The sequence below is a fragment of the Schistocerca piceifrons genome, chromosome 3, assembly GCF_021461385.2.
Source record: "Schistocerca piceifrons isolate TAMUIC-IGC-003096 chromosome 3, iqSchPice1.1, whole genome shotgun sequence".
Classification (NCBI taxonomy): domain Eukaryota; kingdom Metazoa; phylum Arthropoda; class Insecta; order Orthoptera; family Acrididae; genus Schistocerca; species Schistocerca piceifrons.
This window is the reverse complement of record NC_060140.1, coordinates 174,387,703-174,405,372: the sequence shown is the minus strand read 5'-3', so window position 1 is coordinate 174,405,372 and position 17,670 is coordinate 174,387,703.

Genomic DNA, 17,670 nt, shown 5'->3' with positions numbered 1-17,670 from the left:
TTGCCAGCACATTGGTGAGGCATTCGTTTTCATGGACAACAATTCGCCCCTCCATCATGCACATCTTGTGAACGACTTTTTTCAGGATAACGACATCGCTCGACTAAATCGGCCAGCATGTTCTCCAGAATCGCTGTTGAGGAGTGGGACAATCTGGACCAACAATGCCTTGATGAACTTGTGGATAGTATGCCACGACGAATACAGGGGTGCATCAATGCAAGAGGACGTGCTCTTGGGTGTTAGAGGTACCGGTGTGTACAGCAATGTGGACCACCATCTCTGAAGGTCTCGCTGTATGGTGGTGCAACATGCAATGTGTGGTTTTCATGAGCAATAAAAAGGGTGGAAATGATGTTTATGTTGATCTCAATTTCAATTTTCTGTACAGGTTCCGGAACTCTCGGAACCGAGGTTATGCAAAACTTTTTTGATGTGTGTATTTACAACCGCTGCACAAAACACAGTCTCACGCTTCACTAAAAAAAGAAAAGAGAAGAAAGAAAAGGAAAAAAGTATACAGTTCAAGAAGCTGCTTTTAGCAGCCTCTAGTTGTTGGTCCTCCACGTGATTCTATAATCGGTTGCTAGAATGAAACACTGACTGGGAAACAACATGTGCTCATAGGTACAACATCCTGCAGGTACACCATTCTCCCCTACTAGCAGTAGTTATACGTCGAATAGAATACAACCACTACCTTACCACGTGTCTCCTGATACTAGGTTGGATTTATTAAAAGTCATGTAATTGCTTAGACCGTACCCAAGTGCCAAAACATTATTTTTATTTTAGCTTTACTGAATTGCATATTACTACCTCCAGTGTCCGTCCCCGGTAGCTGAGTGGTCAGCGCGACAGACTGTCAATCCAAAGGGCCCGGGTTCGATTCCCGGCTGAGTCGGAGATTTTCTCCGCTCACGGACTGGGTGTTGTGTTGTCCTAATCATTATCATTTCAACCCATCGACGCGCAAGTCGCCGAAATGGCGTCAAATCGAAAGACTTGCACCAGGCGAACGGTCTACCCGACGGGAGGCCCTCGTCACACGACATTTCATTTCATTTACTACCTCCAGTAGTCTGCGCCTTTAAGAAATAAATGAATCATAACAAAAGGTCATACCACTATTAACACAGTAACATCACATCGTCTGTCTACTGGAAGCAGCCATGAAAGGTCGGACAGCGGGTGGAGACGCTTGGCTCCTAGTCAGACGGGCCTTGGATCTCGGCGTCTCAGGAACATTCCCGACACTGCGCATGCGCGGCGCAGGCGGTCCGAGAGAAATGGTCCCTCGGACAAGAGGCGACAAATTAATGAGCTGCCTTCGCGAGGACCAAATGACTGGCGTCACTGGTACGGCAAGGGCGGAGGGCAGTACGGAGGCCAAGCAGCTGGAAAACAGACCTCAAGGAAATGAAGTCGGGCTTGTAAGAAATAAGAAGAAAAGCCGTTTAACTGTGTACCTTGCTGCTGCGGTGTATTATTCGTCAGCATAAATCTTTCTTTCGTTTAGCACTTGCTCAAAGGCAAGGCTTTAAAAGAAAAAAAGATTCATTTTCTGGCACAATCTATACGTATTGTAAATTAAAATTCCCCACCGCGTTTTTCTATCTGTGCGTGAACGCTAATCTCAGGAACTACTGCAGGGATTGTGAGACGTTCACACTAATAGACAGTCTGATTCACAATGATGTTTTGTGTATATAATTTGCTAGTTGAGCCCAGCAACGCTTTTAATTTTAATTTTTTTTTTTTTTTTGTTACTTCCTGTCTTGAAATCGTTCCTGTTCTAGAACTTTTACCCTAAAAATCTCTCTTTCTATTCCTTGGCCTTCTTTTATGGTATTATTTTCCAGATATTTCCTAACCTCTTGAATCCACATGATTGTTAATGTCTTTTCCCTAACATTTCCGATTTTCATATTGATGAATCTATTGTCACATTCTGAAAATATATCCGAAAATGGTAACCCAGTGTTCTTTATTTTTTTCTGATATGTTCTTTATTTTTTGATAAACATCACCGCTAATTCTTAGTTTCTAAAATGCTATATTTTTCCAGGGAGCTAAAACTTCCGATGTAATTCGTTCCTACTAATGTTCCCGATTTACCAAGCTTATGATTCAAAAGTAGAAATTCGCTGGCATACAGGCGCTCCGGTTTTACTACTGTGTTACAGTTTTATTTGAAGTATTCTAGATAAGCACTCTTTGGTTGTAGGTGTTCATAGTTATACCATCTTCTCCTTCCTCCTTGTGTATCCTTTCCTGTAAAGCGGATTTTTCTGAACCGTTTTCTTGATTACTGTCCCCCAAATATTTTTAACTCTTTACTTTTGCTATTGTACCACCATCTATTAGAATATATTTTGGAGCAGTTTTTACATTTGTCATAAATCTTGTCTTCTTTGCAGCGATTCTTAAATCTATCACGTTCTCAAAATATTGCAGGGGGTTGACTTGCTGTGCTGCATCTGTCAGGCATTGATAAGTTGTAGCAATATCATCCTCAAATGCTAGACAATTTATTGCATTATTTTTGTTCTTTCTTCCTAGTAAGAGTGGCGACATCTTGTTTCTTTTCAGTTGTTTGTTCGAATGTATTAGAATCTTCTTCGTGGACAATTGCAAAAAATTACCTGACATAAATATTTATTCTGGAAGGTCGAGATATCTCAGCCACAAATTTTACATTGAGATTGTGTCCGCCAGAGTTTCTAGGGTTAGTTTAACTAACTTAGTTTTAAATTCAAACTCACAGACTAGTTTATCTATGGTTTTCTTATGAACAGAGTTGAAAGCTTCTTTAAAAGCAACCGTTGTTACAAGTATGTCTTTGGAGTTTATTTATTTGTGAAGAATTACGGATTCCAGGTACAAAATCTGCTCTCAAAGGTATCTTCCGTTTCTGAATCCACCTTGACATTCACCCAATTGACAGTCATGTTTGGACTGTATTCCGTTAGCAATATTGTTGAGATTGCTTATAAGTAATTGGAAAAGGAATATAGCTCTATAATTGTCAACATCTTGCAACTTTATTACTATATTAAACATTTTGTGTATTTTATCGTCATAACTATTAGACATCCATAGCAAACATGCTGCCTACATGTAATAATATTTGCAGGAGGAGAAGGAGCGCGGTGGGAAGAGAAAAGACAGTAAATATCTTTGACACTCCCCTCCCCTAGAGCTGAAGACTAGATCTGCACCTCTTAAACACTTTGTGTCAGCCGTTACAAAACCTACATAATTTACACAGGGTTGATATTTTTAAGTCACTTGTGGGCACCATTGCTGTACTAACTTGAATACTGAGTGTTTTCTCTTAGGTTATCAGTCTTCTCAATGATGAATATAAACATCAACTGAAATATCAGTTTCTCTACCTATAATTAAACTGACAGTCAACTGGCAGATATCCAGCAACATAACCATGCAGCGCAATATTGATAACAAGAGTTTGCGTTTTTTCTTCAGCAAGATAAGTAAGTCAGCCCATCACATCCTGAAGTAATCTACGCATTGTTATTCAAGGGATGATTTAATGATAATTTTATTCTAAACACTAGTCTTCGCTTAGAAGCTTCCACCTTGGGGCAATTGGGGCGAAATCGCTGTTCTGCAAATATTACTAGAATCAGTGTTTCTCTCATGTAGCCCCAAGGAACGCGCAGACAAGCGAGTTGGAGGTGATCTAAATGTCGCTGCAAGACAAGAGAAGCACACAGAAAGCCACTATATTAAATATAGCTGCGGATTTACGCCTTACATGGGATATTATAAGCTTATGTAGTTTTATGATGACTTTGTAGCTCCGGTACAGACAACAGTGGACTTGGAAGATAAGATGTAAAGAACGTATATTGTCTTGGAAAGATATTACAAGATATATGTCAACAAAAGTGATACAAGGATAATGGTGTTTAGTCGAATTAAACAAGGCGATTCCCAAAGGAATGCATGGAAACGTAGAACCAGGATCCTACCTTCTACCATATCACCACTGGATTATCGTTGGATGCAGTGCTCAAAAGCAAACATGTCGAATTTGAGCTTTTAACTGACACCAACATGCGGTTACATTGTGCAGGATTCGTGGAGGACGTCGTAAAATGTATTCATAGACGCAGGAAGGCAAATAACTAACAAATGGGTGAACTTCACAAAACATTCATCGATGCAACCTGCTTTCTGTACCTGAGACATCAGTTATTTATAAAGGTTCGCTATGCAACAGTTTCGATTGTTGACTCACGCGGAAATGTAGACTTGACGCATCCTAATAATCTGCATTACGAGCACACCGATTTGCCACTATGGCCAGACCACTAAACTCCGTGACACGGTTCCAACCCCAAGCTGATGGGACAAAACAAGGTACATCACACATTACAGGAACATCCGCCAATGTCTCTGCGTTATTCAGTTCAATTAGTGCCCCTGGTTGAAATAGTATATAGATTTAAGCACTTGTAAATGCTCATTTGTCTCATGTGCGTTTCAAAATGTCTTTATAGTGAATAACTCGTTTCTTTGGAAAGACAATGGAGAATATTGGAAAACACATACACTCCTGGAAATGGAAAAAAGAACACATTGACACCGGTGTGTCAGACCCACCATACTTGCTCCGGACACTGCGAGAGGGCTGTACAAGCAATGATCATACGCACGGCACAGCGGACACACCAGGAACCGCGGTGTTGGCCGTCGAATGGCGCTAGCTGCGCAGCATTTGTGCACCGCCGCCGTCAGTGTCAGCCAGTTTGCCGTGGCATACGGAGCTCCATCGCAGTCTTTAACACTGGTAGCATGCCGCGACAGCGTGGACGTGAACCGTATGTGCAGTTGACGGACTTTGAGCGAGGGCGTATAGTGGGCATGCGGGAGGCCGGGTGGGCGTACCGCCGAATTGCTCAACACGTGGGGCGTGAGGTCTCCACAGTACATCGATGTTGTCGCCAGTGGTTGGCGGAAGGCGCACGTGCCCGTCGACCTGGGACCGGACCGCAGCGACGCACGGATGCACGCCAAGACCGTAGGATCCTATTCAGTGCCCTAGGGGACCGCACCGCCACTTCCCAGCAAATTAGGGACACTGTTGCTCCTGGGGTATCGGCGAGGACCATTCGCAACCGTCTCCATGAAGCTGGGCTACGGTCCCGCACACCGTTAGGCCGTCTTCCGCTCACGCCCCAACATCGTGCAGCCCGCCTCCAGTGGTGTCGCGACAGGCGTGAATGGAGGGACGAATGGAGACGTGTCGTCTTCAGCGATGAGAGTCGCTTCTGCCTTGGTGCCAATGATGGTCGCATGCGTGTTTGGCGCCGTGCAGGTGAGCGCCACAATCAGGACTGCATACGACCGAGGCACACAGGGCCAACACCCGGCATCATGGTGTGGGGAGCGATCTCCTACACTGGCCGTACACCACTGGTGATCGTCGAGGGGACACTGAATAGTGCACGGTACATCCATCGTCCTACCATTCCTAGACCGGCAAGGGAACTTGCTGTTCCAACAGGACAATGCACGTCCGCATGTATCCCGTGCCACCCAACGTGCTCTAGAAGGTGTACGTCAACTACCCTGGCCAGCAAGATCTCCGGATCTGTCCCCCATTGAGCATGTTTGGGACTGGATGAAGCGTCGTCTCACGCGGTCTGCACGTCCAGCACGAACGCTGGTCCAACTGAGGCGCCAGGTGGAAATGGCATGGCAAGCCGTTCCACAGGACTACATCCAGCATCTCTACGATCGTCTCCATGGGAGAATAGCAGCCTGCATTGCTGCGAAAGGTGGATATACACTGTACTAGTGCCGACATTGTGCATGCTCTGTTGCCCGTGTCTATGTGCCTGTGGTTCTGTCAGTGTGATCATGTGATGTATCTGACCCCAGGAATGTGTCAATAAAGTTTCCCCTTCCTGGGACAATGAATTCACGGTGTTCTTATTTCAATTTCCAGGAGTGTATATTAAATTAGTCACTCCTTGGGATGGATGCTGTGGGGCACGTCAAATTTAAAACAAGCTACCATCTTCCAAAGACGATTTGTGGCCCTGGAGATGAAAAAAGTTTCAGTACATTACATAAAACTTGTTTATGTCGTTAAATGTGTATTGGATCCGTCAAAGCTCTACATGTACCGTTTTCATTGCGAGTTTGCATTTTGAGGGCCGCAGGTTCCCTTATTTGCACACACATTGTTTCATTTATTGGTTGAGGTTGTGATCTAAAGCGGGTTATAAGGTGCCATCCCACTGCAGTCGACACATCTGAGTATGAGATCGATAACCCTTATAGCATAAAGCCTGAAAATGATAAGGTTATCAAGTTAATGAAGAATGATGCGACTGGGTGACAGACTGTGGAGTTTGTGGGTCAACGATCTAAAATGTACACATACCATATAGGATCATGTCCTACACTGAGGCAAGCTAACGGTTTGCGACATGCTGCCACACGGACTCTTATGGTTAAATATTGTATTATGTACCTTCAATCTTAAGGACTTGGGGTTCTTACTGCAGCTCGTTTGAATATTGATCTGTCTCGTCATGACAATAAATGAATTTTCTATAACGGTACAGACACCTTGCTGTACTCACACTACAAACATGTTGTGTGTGTGTGTGTGTGTGTGTGTGTGTGTGTGTGTGGAATAGTATGACCCCTTTATTGTAGTGCAAATATTATCTAGCTGTTAGATGTGTTTGGATACTATAAAGCTGTGAGTTAGATGCACATGTGTGTGGATTATTAACTTAGTTATTTGGTATTTGTACACTATGTGTGCATGATTTAGCTGGAATATTAATGTTTTTTGAACTTGCACATTATGAATTAATGTACGCCCCCAGTATCTAAGTGGTCAGTGCGACAGACTGTCAATCCTAAGAGCCCGGGCTCGATTCACGGATGGGGCGGAAATATCTCCGCTCAGGGACTGGGGGTTGTCCTAATCATCATCATTTCATCCCCATCGACGCGCAAGTTGCCGAAGTGGTGTCAAATCGAAAGACTTGCACCCGGCGAACGGTCTACCCGACGGGAGGCCCTAGTAACACGACATTTACATTTTTTACTATGTATTAATTAATTACCTGGATTATTTGCTTAGTTTATTAGGGCTCTGTTCCTGAGTTGGTAAAATGGACCTATTATAGGACCACTTTATTGTCCATCTGTCTGTCTGTCAGTTTTTCTGTTTGTCTCAGGGATGCCTAGAGATATCAAATTGAAATTTGTGTCAAATACTAAGATCTGCAGTCTCTCGGCTGTGTACAAAATGCAGGCTTCTAAGCCAAGGAAATCAAAATATACGGTCATCATGGCACATATTTTGATACTTGCAAGCTCGCCTATCGAAACCAGTAAATGAAATGTTTACTATATGTACATCATTAAGCTTGCACAAAACCCTGGGAGCGTGAGTCCTACTTGCACTTGTTTGTTTTCTTTTTTCTCCTGTTTGCACGCCATGTGTGTGTGTGTGTACATGAATTAGCTCTTATACAATTTGATGCATGAGTGTATATATTAGCTTCGTTATCTTTCATACTGCAGGCCATACAAGTCACACTTACTGTCAAGTATCATAACTAAGCAATACATATTTTCTCTTGTAAACATGTTTCTAATGCTAAGACTCTGTCTCTGACATAGCACCGACTGAATACTGAATTGTATAAACAAGTTTCATCAACCATGTTCTCATATAAAATGAAGTAACTGCTAACTTCCTCTGATATAGCAACAATGGGATACTGAAGTGCATGACCCACTAAGCCTCATCATCACAATTCTCATGAAAAATATGTAATATGTGTAATGAAATTGATCAATATAAAAAGACATATAGCAACTTGCAAATATTGTTGTATTACCATATATTTTATCAAACATTTTTGTGATGTTCTTAAGTGAGAAATAAATATTTATTGTTAAAATTTTTTGTGTTTTCTGCACCAGCTCCATTCATCATCACACAATATGATTTAAATAATAGCTTGTGTGTAGTACTATATTACATTTAAACCTAACAGAACTGGAATTTGAGTGTATAAAACCAAACATACAACCGGTTACACTTCCATCTATTAATACTTCATAATACTCCTGAACATTTTGTTCCATCATACTTGAATACAATATCAAAATGTGTCAAGACATGTGATGGCCATTGAGTGAGCCTATCTCTGAGGATTCATATTATACTATACAAAAAGGTACATGTTTACAGCACCTGAATGTTTTAGATATACACACTCTTAGAGCCTTCAGATGTTAATTTCAGTGTGGCACCACCATATATGTATGGTAGATTTCCTGCACTTAACTTAGGATCCACTTAGCAACTAATAAATACACGAAGCCCTCCATTGCCAAATTTACCTTTATTGTAATTTTAATTAACGTGGAAGCCATAAAAACACCAAACATGGAGGCAAAATGTACGCATCTAAAGGCTACTTAAAAAAGGAATAAAATCAATAAAATCTGTTTTCACAACAGGAGAATACAACGTCCCAATTCGGCCCTCGCTAACACTTACATTTTACTGACATTAAATATAACAAGATAAATAATCATACATGTGACAAGAACAAATGAATAACACTATCAATCTTTACAGATGAGAATACGACTATATCCACGAAGGTTCGCGCCCTGGCAAGGGAGATACTTAACTTCAACACATAAGATGATTACAGTAAGCCGTAATTCCACTCGACATACGTAGTAACGATATAAGCGAGACAAATGTACTGAAGGAGGCTAGCCGGATGTGCCGTAGTAAAAAGGACCACTATCAACCCCGTCAGGACGTGACCCCCGTGAACACGTCAGTTTCAGCTACCTGCAACATACACAGAGTCATTTGTAGCTTCTTAAAAAACAACATGAAAAGGCACAACGCGTAACACACAAATAAAATATAAACGACTACTTCACAGAAGTAGCTCCTCTTTAGACAAAGCAAGCAGCAGAATATTAATAACACGTAAAATACTTCTAACCTATAACAAACTAAGGTACTACATAATAGAACATCGTCTTGAGCTCATAGAATACTCAGTTTGACTTGCCTGTTTATAGGTCTTACAACTCACCAGTGTCAGCTTAAGCAAACCCGCGAATACAAAACTCTAAATATGACGGGAATAGTGATTGAAGCCACTGACAATGCTAGGCTGCCACACAGAGGAGACAATGGTAATTTACAGCAGCACACAACAGACCTTACATCTCCAATATAGTATAATCAGAATAAACAATTTTGTGTATAATAATTACTTACCATACCATGACAAACTCCGAATAACACTTATTACCCAAGGTAGGTGCTGGTATCGAAAGGCACCTTTAGTAATACAGAGTTCGAGTGTATTCAGTTATTAGAAGGGTTTCAACTCTACATCCCTTTCCACATAGCTGTCTGTTTACACACTTCTATAACTTCTGCAACTAAAGAAGGGCATATAAATGCACAAATAACTGACACAGATTGAAGCAGAATAAAACAGTACCTTAGTATGGCGCAAATGGCTTCATTTGCTTTACACGTGGGATATCTTCACCATTCAGTAATTCCGAAATATGTTCAACAACGCGTGAGAGCAAGACGTCGCCGTGGTATCAGCTATTTACTTCACATAATTTCCTGCACAGACACAAGGCAGACGAAGCGTTTCCACATGCAACAGCGGCGAGCATCACACATTTCCTTCGTCACGCCATAGACAAATGGCTCTGAGCACTGTGGCACTTGAACATCTCAGGTCATCAGTCCCCTAGAACTTAGAACTACTTAAACCTAACTAGCCTTAGGGCATCACACACATCCATGACCGAGGCAGGACGCCATAGATACATCTCAATGGCCAGTAACAAGAACCTATACATGCCCTCGCAGCAGAAAAACCCCAAAACACAACAGAGCACCACCGCGGTACCAAACCCGAGGTCCCATCAAGTCAGTGGCGGGATCTCTCTCTGACCCTGCCCATAGCGTACAGGTGTCGCACCAGAGGCCTCACGGTAAACGCCAACAAGCTACCTCCCACCCTGCGGATATCCACTCCGCTGTCTCTTTTTTCCTCACGTTAATCACCCGACCACCGGCCTGAATCGCGGAAGGAAAAGATGGTGACCCTATAATCGGTGGCAGCCATGCCAGCCGCGCCACGGCTCACTGTAGATGAAGGATGCTTTGCTGATCAAGATACTATTGTCTGGAGCAAGTGGGGCATACACTATAGGCCGGCCGCGGTGGTCTCGCGGTTCTAGGCGCTCAGTCCGGAGCCGCGCGACTGCTACGGTCGCAGGTTCGAATCCTGCCTCGGGCATGGATGTGTGTGATGTCCTTAGGTTAGTTAGGCTTAAGTAGTTCTAAGTTCTAGGGGACTGATGACCATAGATGTTAAGTCCCATAGTGCTCAGAGCCATTTTTCATACACTATAGTTAACAGACGCTCGCTGTCTTCAGAGATGCTATATAGATGTGTAAGTAGGCTGTTTAGGTTTTTTTATTGGTAACGCCACCTCTGTATAAAAATCATTGGCTGTGCTGTGTGCAGTCTGTGTCTAGTTTGCATTGTTGTCTGCGCTGTGTGCAGTCTGTGTCTAGTTTGCAATGTTGTCTGCCATTGTAGTGTTGGGCAGCGGCAGTAGGATGTGAACAGCGCATAGCGTTGCGCAGTTGGAGGTGAGCCGCCAGTAGTGGTGGATGTGGGGAGAGAGATGGCGGAGTTTTGTAATTTGTGATGAACTGCTGTATATATTATGACTTTTGATGATATTAAGGTAAATACACTGTTTGTTCTGTATTAATATCTTTCATTTGCTAACTATCCTTATCTGTAGTTAGTGCCTTCCATAGTTTGAATCTTTTATTTAGCTGGCAGTAGTGGCGCTGTATTGCAGTAGTTCGAGTGACCAAGATTTTTGTGAGGTAAGCGATTTGTGAATTGTTCATAGGTTAATGTTAGTCAGGGCCATTCTTTTGTAGGGATTTTTGAAAGTCAGTTTGCGTTGCGCTAAAAAATATTGTGTGTCAGGTTAAGCACAGTCTTGTATAAATTGTTCAAAGGGGACGTTTCAGATGGTCGTATTCCATCCGTGAACTGCGCTATAGTATCTAAAACTTTTTCAACTTGTGCAATGACCTCTCAGTCTGTATCAGCTGCTAAGCGAACATTTACATGTTTTGATGCACAAGCACTCACTTTATACATAGCGGCAAATATCAGCATTATGTAACAAACTAGCTATGTAGGTGAACTGATGAGTCCTATATACACACACTGAAAGATGGCAAGCTCTTGTGGCTTGGCCCCTTCCAGTTTTTTTGCCTTGATTCAACTTTGTCTTGTTAAGTTTTCGAGTGGTGACAACCAATTAAGGTAACTGGACTTAATGATATCAGGAATGAGAACTTTGATTTTCTTTAGGTAGTAACTGGGCGACGGGGCTGTCGCACTTTATTAGGTGTGGGACGCTGTGTGGTGGCACGACTACGTGAGCGACGTGAGCAGAGTGTGGTTCTCTCGTCGCCCCACAGGGGGTGCCCGGCGTTTTCACCTTTTGTAGCGAGGCGAGCAACGTGTCTGCGACGTGGCCAGCATTGGGGTTGGCGCCTCGCAAATCGTTTTAGTGCACTGGGGCACGTCACTCGCCTACCGGACACCGCCGCACGGCTGCATTGTTTGCGTCGGTTCGCAGAATTTTGATGTCTGCGTCCACGGGAGGTCGACAGTACGGCGACCGCGTAGACCACTGCCACATGCACTTTCAGGTCTACACTTTCCTGCACATAGACGACAAACCTCATCTGGTTGGTGGACCGGTATGATATATGCTGACGCAAAAGAGCGCATTCCGAATTCGACGAGACGACCCGTCATAGGAGGAAAATGTGTTGTAACGTTTTGGAGAGAAAAAGGAGTGGCAGAATCTAAGAGTATGATTGGCAGCTGTTTCTGTGTCCTCCCACAGTTGGAGATTTTCATTCGCGATGGGGACAAGGCGCTAATCTTTCGGTGTGAAGGTGAAAAGAGGAATTCAGTGATTCGCTTCTGGTTGGCCATAGAGATCGGTCGTGTTTCATTTGTGGATCGCCACAGCAAACATTAGAGTTCTTCACTTGTGACCAGTCACAGTGAAGGTGATCACAGGAGTCAGAAGTATTACTGTCACGGTAGTCCGGGCAGAACCTGTCTGTTACCACTTGGCGACAATTGGAATTGTCTCTCGTTTCGCGCTCACAGTACAGGGTGAGTCACCTAACATTACCGCTGGATATATTTCGTAAACCACATCAAATACTGACGAATCGATTCCACAGACCGAACTTGAGGAGAGGGGCTAGTGTAATTGGTTAATACAAACCATAAAAAAATGCACGGAAGTATGTTTTTAACACAAACCTACGTTTTTTTAAATGGAACCCTGTCAGTTTTGTTAGCACATCTGAACATATAAACAAACACGTAATCAGTGCCGTTTGTTGCATTGTAAAATGTTAATTACATCCAGAGATATTGTAACCTAAAGTTGACGCTTGAGTACCACTCCTCCGCTGTTCGATCGTGTGTTTCGGAGAGCACTGAATTACGTAGGGATCCGAAGGGAACGGTGATGGACCTTAGGTACAGAAGAGACTGGAACAGCACATTACGTCCACATGCTAACACCTTTTAATTGGTCTTTTTCACTGACGCACATGTACATTACCATGAGGGGTGAGATACACGTACACACGTGGTTTCCGTTTTCAATTACGGAGTGGAATAGAGTGTGTCCCGACATGTCAGGCCAATAGATGTTCAATGTGGTGGCCATCATTTGCTGCACACAATTGCAATCTCTAGCGTAATGAATGTCGTACACGCCGCAGTACATCGGGTGTAATGTCGCCGCAGGCTGCCACAATACGTTGTTTCATATCCTCTGGGGTTGTAGGCCTCATGGTAATGTTCATGTGCGTCAGCGAAAAAGACCAATAAAAAGGTGTTAGCACGTGGACGTTACGTGCTGTTCCAGTCTCTTCTGTACCTAAGGTCCATCACCGTTCCCTTTGGATCCCTACGTAATTCGGTGCTCTCCGAAACACACGATCGAACAGCGGAGGAGTGGTACTCAAGCGTCAACTTTAGGTTACAATATCTCTGGCTGTAATTAACATTTTACAACGCAACAAACGGCACTGATTAAGTATTTGCTTATACGTTCAGGTGTGCTAACAAAACTAACGTGGTTCCATTTAAAAAAACGTAGGTTTGTGTTAAAAAACATACTTCCGTGCATTTTTTTATGGTTTGTATTAAACAATTACACTAGCCCCTCTCCTCACGTTCGGTCTGTGGAATCGGTTCGCCAGTATTTGATGTGGTTTACGAAATATATCCAGCGGTAACGTTAGGTGAATCACCCTTTATTTCGGTCGCGTCTTTATACAAAGGCGCGGATCGTCACTGGGAGCAGCTATAACATCATCCCTGTGCTCCGAGCCGTCGCGCGCGACCTGTCTTGCAGGTGGTAATGTATTCGCAGCACCGACGGAGTAGTCTAATTAATTTCACCCCTCCCACCTTGTGCTGTCGCCTTGTCGCCATACACAGCCACAGCTTACATGTGTGATTCGTATCAAGTGATCCCGTTCCTGATCGATTTTGTTCGTAATATTCAGGAGTAATGTGGTAAGATATACTATCACTCACAATTTTTTTTTCTTTATTGTGATTTTAAACACCTTATACAAAGGCGGGCTGTCAGCAGCACAATACGCCGCTCTTCAGCCTCGAGTTTGACAACAAGTAGCACATAAAGGTGGCACATAGAAGACAGTCAAAACGGTGGGCAAAAAATGTAGACACTAAAAATCGAAAAAAACGTGGAGCCGTTCACGCTGGACGAGAAACAGCACTAACACTAGGCGACAGGTGCACAGAACATGGATGATGGCGACGGCACGTGAACGGTGGTGGCGTGACGGCGAACAACACTACACACAAACGAAGGCACACACACGAAACACTGGCGGCGACGATCTCCGGCGCGCGAATGTTCACTGAGCGTGTACGAGTCCGGGGACCTGCCAGGAGTGGAGGTGGAGGAGGAGTAGGAGTGGAATGGGAGAGGGGAGAGCGGAGACGCCATGGGCAGAGGAGAGAGGGGGAGGGAGGAAGGAGGATGGGAAGCCCGGGGGAAGAGGGGAGGAGGAAGGGGGGAAAGGAAAGAGCAGGGAAGGGAAGGGAGGGAGGGAGGGTGCCTAAAGGAAAGGGCACAGGAAGGGGGGAGGATCAAAGTTGATAGGAGGAGTAGATGGAGGGGAGGAGGACATCATCAGGGAGGAGGAGCTGGCGGAAGCCACCTTGGGAGAGGGTAAGGAGGATGGAGAGATGGAGACCGGGTGGGACGTGGGAATACAGGCGCGGCAGCGGGCGGGGGTGGGAGAAGATCGGGGAGACTAGCGGGTGAGGAGGATCGAGTTTACGGGAGGTGTACAGGATCCGTATCCTTTCAAGGAAAAGGAGGAGGTGGGGGAAGGGGATGAGATCGAACAGGATCCGTAGAGGAGTAGGAGGAGTAGATGGAGGGGAGGAGGACATCATCAGGGAGGAGGAGCTGGTGGAAGCCACCTTGGGAGAGGGTAAGGAGGATGGAGAGATGGAGACTGGGTGGGACGTGGGAATACAGGCGCGGCAGCGGGTGGGGGTGGGAGAAGATCGGGGAGACTAGCGAGTGAGGAGGATCGAGTTTACGGGAGGTGTACAGGATCCGTATCCTTTCAAGGAAAAGGAGGAGGTGGGGGAAGGGGATGAGATCGTACAGGATCCGCGTGGGGGAGGGGAGACGGATGCGATAGGCGAGGCGGAGAGCATGGTGTTCAAGGATTTGGAGGGATTTGTAAAAGGTAGGGGGGGTGGAGATCCAAGCTGGATGGGCATAACAAAGGATAGGGCGGATGAGGGATTTATAGGTGTGGAGGATGGTGGAGGGGTCCAGACCCCACGTACAGCCAGAGAGGAGCTTGAGGAGACTGAGTCGGGAGTGTGCCTTGGCTTGGATTGTCCAGAGGTGGAGAGTCCAGGAGAGCGACGGTCGAGGGTGACACCAAGGTACTTAAGGGTGGGAGTGAGGGCGATAGGACAGCCATAGATGGTGAGATAGAAATCACTCACAAATGTTTGTAGGGCTCTATAAAGTGATAGGTGATCCCACTCCTGAGCGGGTATCCAGCCAACATCTCATTACCCGAGCTACATCGTTCTTATTTATAGGGTGATCAAAAAGTCAGTATAAATTTGAAAACTTAATAAACCATGCAATAATGTAGATAGGGAGGTAAAAATTGACACACATGCTTGGAATGACATGGGGTTTTATTAGAACAGAAACAAAGTTCACAAAATGTCCGACAGATGGAGCTGGACAGCAAAACTGCTACCGTGACGGGTGAGAGGTACGGCGACATGTTACAGAATCGCATCACCCCCCGCCTCGCTGATAAACGCCTGCTGGAACGTACGATGTTTATGCAGGATGGCGCTCCACCCCATATTGCTAGACGTGTGAAAGATCTCTTGCGCGCGTCGTTTGGTGATGATCGTGTGCTCAGCCGCCACTTTTGTCACGCTTGGCCTCCCAGGTCCCCAGATCTCAGTCCGTGCGATTATCGGCTTAGGGGGTTACCTGAAGCCGCAAGTGTATCGTAATCGACCGACATCTCTAGGGATGCGGAAAGACAACATCCAACCCAAATGCCTCACCATAACTCCGGACATGCTTTACAGTGCTGTTCACAACATTATTCCTCGACTACAGCTATTGTTGAGGAATGATGGTGGACGTATTGAGCATTTCCTGTAAAGAACATCATCTTTGCTTTGTCTTACTTTGTTATGCTAATTATTTCTATTCTGACCAGATGAAGCGCCATCGGTCTGACACTTTTTGAACTTTAGTATTTTTTTTTTTTTTTGTTCTAATGAAACCCCATGTCATTCCAAGGATGTGTGTCAATTTGTACTTCTCTATCTACATTATTCCGTGATTTATTCAGTCTTCAAATTTATACTGTATTTTTGATCACCTGGTATATTCCATTCAATATATGGGTCTAATGCATCCTTGAATCTCTTTGTGATACCAAAATCTTTGTATTATTTATTAATTGAATTTAACCATTATTATAAGGGACCTGTGCAAGATATAAGCGATCAACTAATAAATTATCGCAAATAGAATTATGTCGAAGGCGCACCTCTTAAACTGACCACAAACATGACCATATCACAATCTTTCATATACTGTCTGCGTCGTGATAGGAACTTCGGTAGTTAAAGAAGGGAGGGGTTGATTGTATTAACCTAACTAATAACCATTTAATTAATAAATTTGGGTGAAATGACCACCTCTCAATCACAGCACCTCGCAACACATACAACTCCTCAACCTTTTGGTTGTGGTGGCACTCAAAGTTCTTCATGACAGTGAGGGCAGTGGCAGCAGTGGCGAAGGCTAAGGTGTAACCAAATCGCAAGATGACACTAATTGTCTAACTTTTAATTATATCTAAATTCAGAGAGAACACATGAAATTAAACGTGACTGAACATTCTACCATAGCCCTTCCACAAATGGGCTATTACCGCCATATTTTTCTGGGGGAGCTGAGTGGGAGGGGAGAGGAAAAGATGGTGAGAGCGAAGGAAGAGGGTGGTAGGATGACGTTGACTGGAAATTTGGTTGTGCTGCGAGGGAGAGAGAGTGGCAAAAACACAGCCAGCAGCTGCTTTGGTGGAAACTCCTTACTACGATGTACCTTAGCCATTCACTGTACTGTGGCTTTCAGACTGTATTCATGTACGCGTCTTTGGCTATTAGGGGATGAGTAAAGGACAATAAAACCAGCAAATAATCGTAATAAATATATATGTGGAAAGCAATGGTTTTCTTGATATGACTTATTACGACTGAGTATGTGAACACCTTCTAACAGAATCCCCAACAGTCCAAACTGCAGATATAAACTTCAGAACAAGCACATTACTAGTGTTCCACATGACCACCGTTCATCGACACTATTAACTGGGCTCGAAAACAACAAGGGTTTTAAATATTACCGGACAAATCGCCCAACAGGTTCAAGTTCAGAGTCCTGGGAGATCAATAGTATTGGCGAGCCACTACCGACAAACTTGCTGTTGAAATGGTATTTATCGGTACTTAGGCCTGCTTGCGTAAGCAGTCGGCCGCACACTCGTCGGCGAAGATGTGGCGAAAAGATCGATCGTAGGCGATGGAGCAAGCACACGTATCATGAGAGAGGCCAGAGACACAACCGCAAGCGACATGCCGCCAAAGTTCTCTAGAGAGTATCTGTTTAGGCCTCGTTCTTCCAATTTGGCGTCTGTCAGTACGTTTGTTGTGTGACCTCAGTTCCCAGCACAGGGAACAGATTAGTGACTATAGCATGATTACTGATGTTGGCTGCAAGAGGACTATTACGGAACTTGTACCTCAACACATGGACTCTATTCAAGTTAATTTCAAATGGTTCAAATGACTCTCAGCACTATGGGACTTAACAACTGAGGTCATCAGTCTCCTAGAACATAGAGCTAAGTAAACCTAGCTAACCTAAGGACAT